Source organism: Phalangium opilio, unplaced genomic scaffold (assembly GCF_054372755.1).
Source record: "Phalangium opilio isolate 3A_F unplaced genomic scaffold, DU_Popi_V2 ptg001170l_1, whole genome shotgun sequence".
In the NCBI taxonomy this organism is placed as follows: domain Eukaryota; kingdom Metazoa; phylum Arthropoda; class Arachnida; order Opiliones; family Phalangiidae; genus Phalangium; species Phalangium opilio.
This window is the reverse complement of record NW_028324255.1, coordinates 1072928-1085355: the sequence shown is the minus strand read 5'-3', so window position 1 is coordinate 1085355 and position 12428 is coordinate 1072928.

Below are 12428 nucleotides of genomic sequence, written 5' to 3'. Positions count from 1 at the left end.
CATACGATCTTCATTTAGTTTAAATATGTTATTAGCCGTAAAAAACACTGTCAGAAACCATCTAGCGTATACCAGGAACGTCCTTTATAAATAGTCATAAATGAAACGAAACCTGAGACAGATCTCGAAAATGATTTCAATTATTACACTCTTCATTTTAGCCTTGAAAGTTGAATATCTTAATTCTGGCACATACGATCTTCATTTAGTTTAAATATGTTATTATCCGTATAAAACACTGTCAGAAACCATCTAGCGTATACCAGGAACGTCCTTTATAAATAGTCATAAATGAAACGAAACCTGAGACAGATCTCGAAAATGATTTCAATTATTACACTGTTCATTTTAGCCTTGAAAGTTGAATATCTTAATTCTGGCACATACGATCTTCATTTAGTTTAAATATGTTATTATCCGTAAAAAACACTGTCAGAAACCATCTAGCGTATACCAGGAGCGTCCTTTATAAATAGTCATAAATGAAACGAAACCTGAGACAGATCTCGAAAATGATTTCAATTATTACACTCTTCATTTTAGCCTTGAAAGTTGAATATCTTAATTCTGGCACATACGATCTTCATTTAGTTTAAATATGTTATTACCCGTATAAAACACTGTCAGAAACCATCTAGCGTATACCAGGAACGTCCTTTATAAATAGTCATAAATGAAACGAAACCTGAGACAGATCTCGAAAATGATTTCAATTATTACACTGTTCATTTTAGCCTTGAAAGTTGAATATCTTAATTCTGGCACATACGATCTTCATTTAGTTTAAATATGTTATTATCCGTAAAAAACACTGTCAGAAACCATCTAGCGTATACCAGGAGCGTCCTTTATAAATAGTCATAAATGAAATGAAACCTGAGACAGATCTCGAAAATGATTTCAATTATTACACTCTTCATTTTAGCCTTGAAAGTTGAATATCTTAATTCTGGCACATACGATCTTCATTTAGTTTAAATATGTTATTATCCGTATAAAACACTGTCAGAAACCTTCTAGCGTATACCAGGAACGTCCTTTATAAATAGTCATAAATGAAACGAAACCTGAGACAGATCTCGAAAATGATTTCAATTATTACACTGTTCATTTTAGCCTTGAAAGTTGAATATCTTAATTCTGGCACATACGATCTTCATTTAGTTTAAATATGTTATTATCCGTATAAAACACTGTCAGAAACCATCTAGCGTATACCAGGAACGTCCTTTATAAATAGTCATAAATGAAACGAAACCTGAGACAGATCTCGAAAATGATTTCAATTATTACACTGTTCATTTTAGCCTTGAAAGTTGAATATCTTAATTCTGGCACATACGATCTTCATTTAGTTTAAATATGTTATTATCCGTAAAAAACACTGTCAGAAACCATCTAGCGTATAACCAGGAGCGTCCTTTATAAATAGTCATAAATGAAACGAAACCTGAGACAGATCTCGAAAATGATTTCAATTATTACACTCTTCATTTTAGCCTTGAAAGTTGAATATCTTAATTCTGGCACATACGATCTTCATTTAGTTTAAATATGTTATTATCCGTATAAAACACTGTCAGAAACCATCTAGCGTATACCAGGAACGTCCTTTATAAATAGTCATAAATGAAACGAAACCTGAGACAGATCTCGAAAATGATTTCAATTATTACACTGTTCATTTTAGCCTTGAAAGTTGAATATCTTAATTCTGGCACATACGATCTTCATTTAGTTTAAATATGTTATTATCCGTATAAAACACTGTCAGAAACCATCTAGCGTATACCAGGAACGTCCTTTATAAATAGTCATAAATGAAACGAAACCTGAGACAGATCTCGAAAATGATTTCAATTATTACACTGTTCATTTTAGCCTTGAAAGTTGAATATCTTAATTCTGGCACATACGATCTTCATTTAGTTTAAATATGTTATTATCCGTATAAAACACTGTCAGAAACCATCTAGCGTATACCAGGAATGTCCTTTATAAATAGTCATAAATGAAACGAAACCTGAGACAGATCTCGAAAATGATTTCAATTATTACACTGTTCATTTTAGCCTTGAAAGTTGAATATCTTAATTCTGGCACATACGATCTTCATTTAGTTTAAATATGTTATTATCCGTAAAAAACACTGTCAGAAACCATCTAGCGTATACCAGGAGCGTCCTTTATAAATAGTCATAAATGAAACGAAACCTGAGACAGATCTCGAAAATGATTTCAATTATTACACTCTTCATTTTAGCCTTGAAAGTTGAATATCTTAATTCTGGCACATACGATCTTCATTTAGTTTAAATATGTTATTACCCGTATAAAACACTGTCAGAAACCATCTAGCGTATACCAGGAACGTCCTTTATAAATAGTCATAAATGAAACGAAACCTGAGACAGATCTCGAAAATGATTTCAATTATTACACTCTTCATTTTAGCCTTGAAAGTTGAATATCTTAATTCTGGCACATACGATCTTCATTTAGTTTAAATATGTTATTATCCGTATAAAACACTGTCAGAAACCATCTAGCGTATACCAGGAACGTCCTTTATAAATAGTCATAAATGAAACGAAACCTGAGACAGATCTCGAAAATGATTTCAATTATTACACTGTTCATTTTAGCCTTGAAAGTTGAATATCTTAATTCTGGCACATACGATCTTCATTTAGTTTAAATATGTTATTAGCCGTAAAAAACACTGTCAGAAACCATCTAGCGTATACCAGGAACGTCCTTTATAAATAGTCATAAATGAAACGAAACCTGAGACAGATCTCGAAAATGATTTCAATTATTACACTCTTCATTTTAGCCTTGAAAGTTGAATATCTTAATTCTGGCACATACGATCTTCATTTAGTTTAAATATGTTATTATCCGTATAAAACACTGTCAGAAACCATCTAGCGTATACCAGGAACGTCCTTTATAAATAGTCATAAATGAAACGAAACCTGAGACAGATCTCGAAAATGATTTCAATTATTACACTCTTCATTTTAGCCTTGAAAGTTGAATATCTTAATTCTGGCACATACGATCTTCATTTAGTTTAAATATGTTATTATCCGTATAAAACACTGTCAGAAACCATCTAGCGTATACCAGGAACGTCCTTTATAAATAGTCATAAATGAAACGAAACCTGAGACAGATCTCGAAAATGATTTCAATTATTACACTGTTCATTTTAGCCTTGAAAGTTGAATATCTTAATTCTGGCACATACGATCTTCATTTAGTTTAAATATGTTATTATCCGTATAAAACACTGTCAGAAACCATCTAGCGTATACCAGGAACGTCCTTTATAAATAGTCATAAATGAAACGAAACCTGAGACAGATCTCGAAAATGATTTCAATTATTACACTGTTCATTTTAGCCTTGAAAGTTGAATATCTTAATTCTGGCACATACGATCTTCATTTAGTTTAAATATGTTATTATCCGTATAAAACACTGTCAGAAACCATCTAGCGTATACCAGGAATGTCCTTTATAAATAGTCATAAATGAAACGAAACCTGAGACAGATCTCGAAAATGATTTCAATTATTACACTGTTCATTTTAGCCTTGAAAGTTGAATATCTTAATTCTGGCACATACGATCTTCATTTAGTTTAAATATGTTATTATCCGTAAAAAACACTGTCAGAAACCATCTAGCGTATACCAGGAGCGTCCTTTATAAATAGTCATAAATGAAACGAAACCTGAGACAGATCTCGAAAATGATTTCAATTATTACACTCTTCATTTTAGCCTTGAAAGTTGAATATCTTAATTCTGGCACATACGATCTTCATTTAGTTTAAATATGTTATTACCCGTATAAAACACTGTCAGAAACCATCTAGCGTATACCAGGAACGTCCTTTATAAATAGTCATAAATGAAACGAAACCTGAGACAGATCTCGAAAATGATTTCAATTATTACACTCTTCATTTTAGCCTTGAAAGTTGAATATCTTAATTCTGGCACATACGATCTTCATTTAGTTTAAATATGTTATTATCCGTATAAAACACTGTCAGAAACCATCTAGCGTATACCAGGAACGTCCTTTATAAATAGTCATAAATGAAACGAAACCTGAGACAGATCTCGAAAATGATTTCAATTATTACACTGTTCATTTTAGCCTTGAAAGTTGAATATCTTAATTCTGGCACATACGATCTTCATTTAGTTTAAATATGTTATTAGCCGTAAAAAACACTGTCAGAAACCATCTAGCGTATACCAGGAACGTCCTTTATAAATAGTCATAAATGAAACGAAACCTGAGACAGATCTCGAAAATGATTTCAATTATTACACTCTTCATTTTAGCCTTGAAAGTTGAATATCTTAATTCTGGCACATACGATCTTCATTTAGTTTAAATATGTTATTATCCGTATAAAACACTGTCAGAAACCATCTAGCGTATACCAGGAACGTCCTTTATAAATAGTCATAAATGAAACGAAACCTGAGACAGATCTCGAAAATGATTTCAATTATTACACTGTTCATTTTAGCCTTGAAAGTTGAATATCTTAATTCTGGCACATACGATCTTCATTTAGTTTAAATATGTTATTATCCGTATAAAACACTGTCAGAAACCATCTAGCGTATACCAGGAATGTCCTTTATAAATAGTCATAAATGAAACGAAACCTGAGACAGATCTCGAAAATGATTTCAATTATTACACTGTTCATTTTAGCCTTGAAAGTTGAATATCTTAATTCTGGCACATACGATCTTCATTTAGTTTAAATATGTTATTATCCGTAAAAAACACTGTCAGAAACCATCTAGCGTATACCAGGAGCGTCCTTTATAAATAGTCATAAATGAAACGAAACCTGAGACAGATCTTGAAAATGATTTCAATTATTACACTCTTCATTTTAGCCTTGAAAGTTGAATATCTTAATTCTGGCACATACGATCTTCATTTAGTTTAAATATGTTATTACCCGTATAAAACACTGTCAGAAACCATCTAGCGTATACCAGGAACGTCCTTTATAAATAGTCATAAATGAAACGAAACCTGAGACAGATCTCGAAAATGATTTCAATTATTACACTGTTCATTTTAGCCTTGAAAGTTGAATATCTTAATTCTGGCACATACGATCTTCATTTAGTTTAAATATGTTATTATCCGTAAAAAACACTGTCAGAAACCATCTAGCGTATACCAGGAGCGTCCTTTATAAATAGTCATAAATGAAACGAAACCTGAGACAGATCTCGAAAATGATTTCAATTATTACACTGTTCATATTAGCCTTGAAAGTTGAATATCTTAATTCTGGCACATACGATCTTCATTTAGTTTAAATATGTTATTATCCGTATAAAACACTGTCAGAAACCATCTAGCGTATACCAGGAACGTCCTTTATAAATAGTCATAAATGAAACGAAACCTGAGACAGATCTCGAAAATGATTTCAATTATTACACTGTTCATTTTAGCCTTGAAAGTTGAATATCTTAATTCTGGCACATACGATCTTCATTTAGTTTAAATATGTTATTAGCCGTAAAAAACACTGTCAGAAACCATCTAGCGTATACCAGGAGCGTCCTTTATAAATAGTCATAAATGAAACGAAACCTGAGACAGATCTCGAAAATGATTTCAATTATTACACTCTTCATTTTAGCCTTGAAAGTTGAATATCTTAATTCTGGCACATACGATCTTCATTTAGTTTAAATATGTTATTATCCGTATAAAACACTGTCAGAAACCATCTAGCGTATACCAGGAACGTCCTTTATAAATAGTCATAAATGAAACGAAACCTGAGACAGATCTCGAAAATGATTTCAATTATTACACTGTTCATTTTAGCCTTGAAAGTTGAATATCTTAATTCTGGCACATACGATCTTCATTTAGTTTAAATATGTTATTAGCCGTAAAAAACACTGTCAGAAACCATCTAGCGTATACCAGGAACGTCCTTTATAAATAGTCATAAATGAAACGAAACCTGAGACAGATCTCGAAAATGATTTCAATTATTACACTCTTCATTTTAGCCTTGAAAGTTGAATATCTTAATTCTGGCACATACGATCTTCATTTAGTTTAAATATGTTATTATCCGTATAAAACACTGTCAGAAACCATCTAGCGTATACCAGGAACGTCCTTTATAAATAGTCATAAATGAAACGAAACCTGAGACAGATCTCGAAAATGATTTCAATTATTACACTGTTCATTTTAGCCTTGAAAGTTGAATATCTTAATTCTGGCACATACGATCTTCATTTAGTTTAAATATGTTATTATCCGTATAAAACACTGTCAGAAACCATCTAGCGTATACCAGGAATGTCCTTTATAAATAGTCATAAATGAAACGAAACCTGAGACAGATCTCGAAAATGATTTCAATTATTACACTGTTCATTTTAGCCTTGAAAGTTGAATATCTTAATTCTGGCACATACGATCTTCATTTAGTTTAAATATGTTATTATCCGTAAAAAACACTGTCAGAAACCATCTAGCGTATACCAGGAGCGTCCTTTATAAATAGTCATAAATGAAACGAAACCTGAGACAGATCTCGAAAATGATTTCAATTATTACACTCTTCATTTTAGCCTTGAAAGTTGAATATCTTAATTCTGGCACATACGATCTTCATTTAGTTTAAATATGTTATTACCCGTATAAAACACTGTCAGAAACCATCTAGCGTATACCAGGAACGTCCTTTATAAATAGTCATAAATGAAACGAAACCTGAGACAGATCTCGAAAATGATTTCAATTATTACACTGTTCATTTTAGCCTTGAAAGTTGAATATCTTAATTCTGGCACATACGATCTTCATTTAGTTTAAATATGTTATTATCCGTAAAAAACACTGTCAGAAACCATCTAGCGTATACCAGGAGCGTCCTTTATAAATAGTCATAAATGAAATGAAACCTGAGACAGATCTCGAAAATGATTTCAATTATTACACTCTTCATTTTAGCCTTGAAAGTTGAATATCTTAATTCTGGCACATACGATCTTCATTTAGTTTAAATATGTTATTATCCGTATAAAACACTGTCAGAAACCTTCTAGCGTATACCAGGAACGTCCTTTATAAATAGTCATAAATGAAACGAAACCTGAGACAGATCTCGAAAATGATTTCAATTATTACACTGTTCATTTTAGCCTTGAAAGTTGAATATCTTAATTCTGGCACATACGATCTTCATTTAGTTTAAATATGTTATTATCCGTATAAAACACTGTCAGAAACCATCTAGCGTATACCAGGAACGTCCTTTATAAATAGTCATAAATGAAACGAAACCTGAGACAGATCTCGAAAATGATTTCAATTATTACACTGTTCATTTTAGCCTTGAAAGTTGAATATCTTAATTCTGGCACATACGATCTTCATTTAGTTTAAATATGTTATTATCCGTAAAAAACACTGTCAGAAACCATCTAGCGTATAACCAGGAGCGTCCTTTATAAATAGTCATAAATGAAACGAAACCTGAGACAGATCTCGAAAATGATTTCAATTATTACACTCTTCATTTTAGCCTTGAAAGTTGAATATCTTAATTCTGGCACATACGATCTTCATTTAGTTTAAATATGTTATTATCCGTATAAAACACTGTCAGAAACCATCTAGCGTATACCAGGAACGTCCTTTATAAATAGTCATAAATGAAACGAAACCTGAGACAGATCTCGAAAATGATTTCAATTATTACACTGTTCATTTTAGCCTTGAAAGTTGAATATCTTAATTCTGGCACATACGATCTTCATTTAGTTTAAATATGTTATTATCCGTATAAAACACTGTCAGAAACCATCTAGCGTATACCAGGAACGTCCTTTATAAATAGTCATAAATGAAACGAAACCTGAGACAGATCTCGAAAATGATTTCAATTATTACACTGTTCATTTTAGCCTTGAAAGTTGAATATCTTAATTCTGGCACATACGATCTTCATTTAGTTTAAATATGTTATTATCCGTATAAAACACTGTCAGAAACCATCTAGCGTATACCAGGAATGTCCTTTATAAATAGTCATAAATGAAACGAAACCTGAGACAGATCTCGAAAATGATTTCAATTATTACACTGTTCATTTTAGCCTTGAAAGTTGAATATCTTAATTCTGGCACATACGATCTTCATTTAGTTTAAATATGTTATTATCCGTAAAAAACACTGTCAGAAACCATCTAGCGTATACCAGGAGCGTCCTTTATAAATAGTCATAAATGAAACGAAACCTGAGACAGATCTCGAAAATGATTTCAATTATTACACTCTTCATTTTAGCCTTGAAAGTTGAATATCTTAATTCTGGCACATACGATCTTCATTTAGTTTAAATATGTTATTACCCGTATAAAACACTGTCAGAAACCATCTAGCGTATACCAGGAACGTCCTTTATAAATAGTCATAAATGAAACGAAACCTGAGACAGATCTCGAAAATGATTTCAATTATTACACTGTTTATTTTAGCCTTGAAAGTTGAATATCTTAATTCTGGCACATACGATCTTCATTTAGTTTAAATATGTTATTATCCGTAAAAAACACTGTCAGAAACCATCTAGCGTATACCAGGAGCGTCCTTTATAAATAGTCATAAATGAAATGAAACCTGAGACAGATCTCGAAAATGATTTCAATTATTACACTCTTCATTTTAGCCTTGAAAGTTGAATATCTTAATTCTGGCACATACGATCTTCATTTAGTTTAAATATGTTATTATCCGTATAAAACACTGTCAGAAACCTTCTAGCGTATACCAGGAACGTCCTTTATAAATAGTCATAAATGAAACGAAACCTGAGACAGATCTCGAAAATGATTTCAATTATTACACTGTTCATTTTAGCCTTGAAAGTTGAATATCTTAATTCTGGCACATACGATCTTCATTTAGTTTAAATATGTTATTATCCGTATAAAACACTGTCAGAAACCATCTAGCGTATACCAGGAACGTCCTTTATAAATAGTCATAAATGAAACGAAACCTGAGACAGATCTCGAAAATGATTTCAATTATTACACTGTTCATTTTAGCCTTGAAAGTTGAATATCTTAATTCTGGCACATACGATCTTCATTTAGTTTAAATATGTTATTATCCGTAAAAAACACTGTCAGAAACCATCTAGCGTATAACCAGGAGCGTCCTTTATAAATAGTCATAAATGAAACGAAACCTGAGACAGATCTCGAAAATGATTTCAATTATTACACTCTTCATTTTAGCCTTGAAAGTTGAATATCTTAATTCTGGCACATACGATCTTCATTTAGTTTAAATATGTTATTATCCGTATAAAACACTGTCAGAAACCATCTAGCGTATACCAGGAACGTCCTTTATAAATAGTCATAAATGAAACGAAACCTGAGACAGATCTCGAAAATGATTTCAATTATTACACTGTTCATTTTAGCCTTGAAAGTTGAATATCTTAATTCTGGCACATACGATCTTCATTTAGTTTAAATATGTTATTATCCGTAAAAAACACTGTCAGAAACCATCTAGCGTATAACCAGGAGCGTCCTTTATAAATAGTCATAAATGAAACGAAACCTGAGACAGATCTCGAAAATGATTTCAATTATTACACTCTTCATTTTAGCCTTGAAAGTTGAATATCTTAATTCTGGCACATACGATCTTCATTTAGTTTAAATATGTTATTATCCGTATAAAACACTGTCAGAAACCATCTAGCGTATACCAGGAACGTCCTTTATAAATAGTCATAAATGAAACGAAACCTGAGACAGATCTCGAAAATGATTTCAATTATTACACTGTTCATTTTAGCCTTGAAAGTTGAATATCTTAATTCTGGCACATACGATCTTCATTTAGTTTAAATATGTTATTATCCGTATAAAACACTGTCAGAAACCATCTAGCGTATACCAGGAACGTCCTTTATAAATAGTCATAAATGAAACGAAACCTGAGACAGATCTCGAAAATGATTTCAATTATTACACTCTTCATTTTAGCCTTGAAAGTTGAATATCTTAATTCTGGCACATACGATCTTCATTTAGTTTAAATATGTTATTATCCGTATAAAACACTGTCAGAAACCATCTAGCGTATACCAGGAACGTCCTTTATAAATAGTCATAAATGAAACGAAACCTGAGACAGATCTCGAAAATGATTTCAATTATTACACTGTTCATTTTAGCCTTGAAAGTTGAATATCTTAATTCTGGCACATACGATCTTCATTTAGTTTAAATATGTTATTAGCCGTAAAAAACACTGTCAGAAACCATCTAGCGTATACCAGGAGCGTCCTTTATAAATAGTCATAAATGAAACGAAACCTGAGACAGATCTCGAAAATGATTTCAATTATTACACTCTTCATTTTAGCCTTGAAAGTTGAATATCTTAATTCTGGCACATACGATCTTCATTTAGTTTAAATATGTTATTATCCGTATAAAACACTGTCAGAATCCATCTAGCGTATACCAGGAACGTCCTTTATAAATAGTCATAAATGAAACGAAACCTGAGACAGATCTCGAAAATGATTTCAATTATTACACTGTTCATTTTAGCCTTGAAAGTTGAATATCTTAATTCTGGCACATACGATCTTCATTTAGTTTAAATATGTTATTATCCGTAAAAAACACTGTCAGAAACCATCTAGCGTATACCAGGAGCGTCCTTTATAAATAGTCATAAATGAAACGAAACCTGAGACAGATCTCGAAAATGATTTCAATTATTACACTCTTCATTTTAGCCTTGAAAGTTGAATATCTTAATTCTGGCACATACGATCTTCATTTAGTTTAAATATGTTATTATCCGTATAAAACACTGTCAGAAACCTTCTAGCGTATACCAGGAACGTCCTTTATAAATAGTCATAAATGAAACGAAACCTGAGACAGATCTCGAAAATGATTTCAATTATTACACTGTTCATTTTAGCCTTGAAAGTTGAATATCTTAATTCTGGCACATACGATCTTCATTTAGTTTAAATATGTTATTAGCCGTAAAAAACACTGTCAGAAACCATCTAGCGTATACCAGGAGCGTCCTTTATAAATAGTCATAAATGAAACGAAACCTGAGACAGATCTCGAAAATGATTTCAATTATTACACTGTTCATTTTAGCCTTGAAAGTTGAATATCTTAATTCTGGCACATACGATCTTCATTTAGTTTAAATATGTTATTATCCGTATAAAACACTGTCAGAAACCATCTAGCGTATACCAGGAACGTCCTTTATAAATAGTCATAAATGAAACGAAACCTGAGACAGATCTCGAAAATGATTTCAATTATTACACTGTTCATTTTAGCCTTGAAAGTTGAATATCTTAATTCTGGCACATACGATCTTCATTTAGTTTAAATATGTTATTAGCCGTAAAAAACACTGTCAGAAACCATCTAGCGTATACCAGGAACGTCCTTTATAAATAGTCATAAATGAAACGAAACCTGAGACAGATCTCGAAAATGATTTCAATTATTACACTGTTCATTTTAGCCTTGAAAGTTGAATATCTTAATTCTGGCACATACGATCTTCATTTAGTTTAAATATGTTATTATCCGTATAAAACACTGTCAGAAACCATCTAGCGTATACCAGGAACGTCCTTTATAAATAGTCATAAATGAAACGAAACCTGAGACAGATCTCGAAAATGATTTCAATTATTACACTGTTCATTTTAGCCTTGAAAGTTGAATATCTTAATTCTGGCACATACGATCTTCATTTAGTTTAAATATGTTATTATCCGTATAAAACACTGTCAGAAACCATCTAGCGTATACCAGGAATGTCCTTTATAAATAGTCATAAATGAAACGAAACCTGAGACAGATCTCGAAAATGATTTCAATTATTACACTGTTCATTTTAGCCTTGAAAGTTGAATATCTTAATTCTGGCACATACGATCTTCATTTAGTTTAAATATGTTATTATCCGTAAAAAACACTGTCAGAAACCATCTAGCGTATACCAGGAGCGTCCTTTATAAATAGTCATAAATGAAACGAAACCTGAGACAGATCTCGAAAATGATTTCAATTATTACACTCTTCATTTTAGCCTTGAAAGTTGAATATCTTAATTCTGGCACATACGATCTTCATTTAGTTTAAATATGTTATTATCCGTAAAAAACACTGTCAGAAACCATCTAGCGTATACCAGGAGCGTCCTTTATAAATAGTCATAAATGAAACGAAACCTGAGACAGATCTCGAAAATGATTTCAATTATTACACTCTTCATTTTAGCCTTGAAAGTTGAATATCTTAATTCTGGCACATACGATC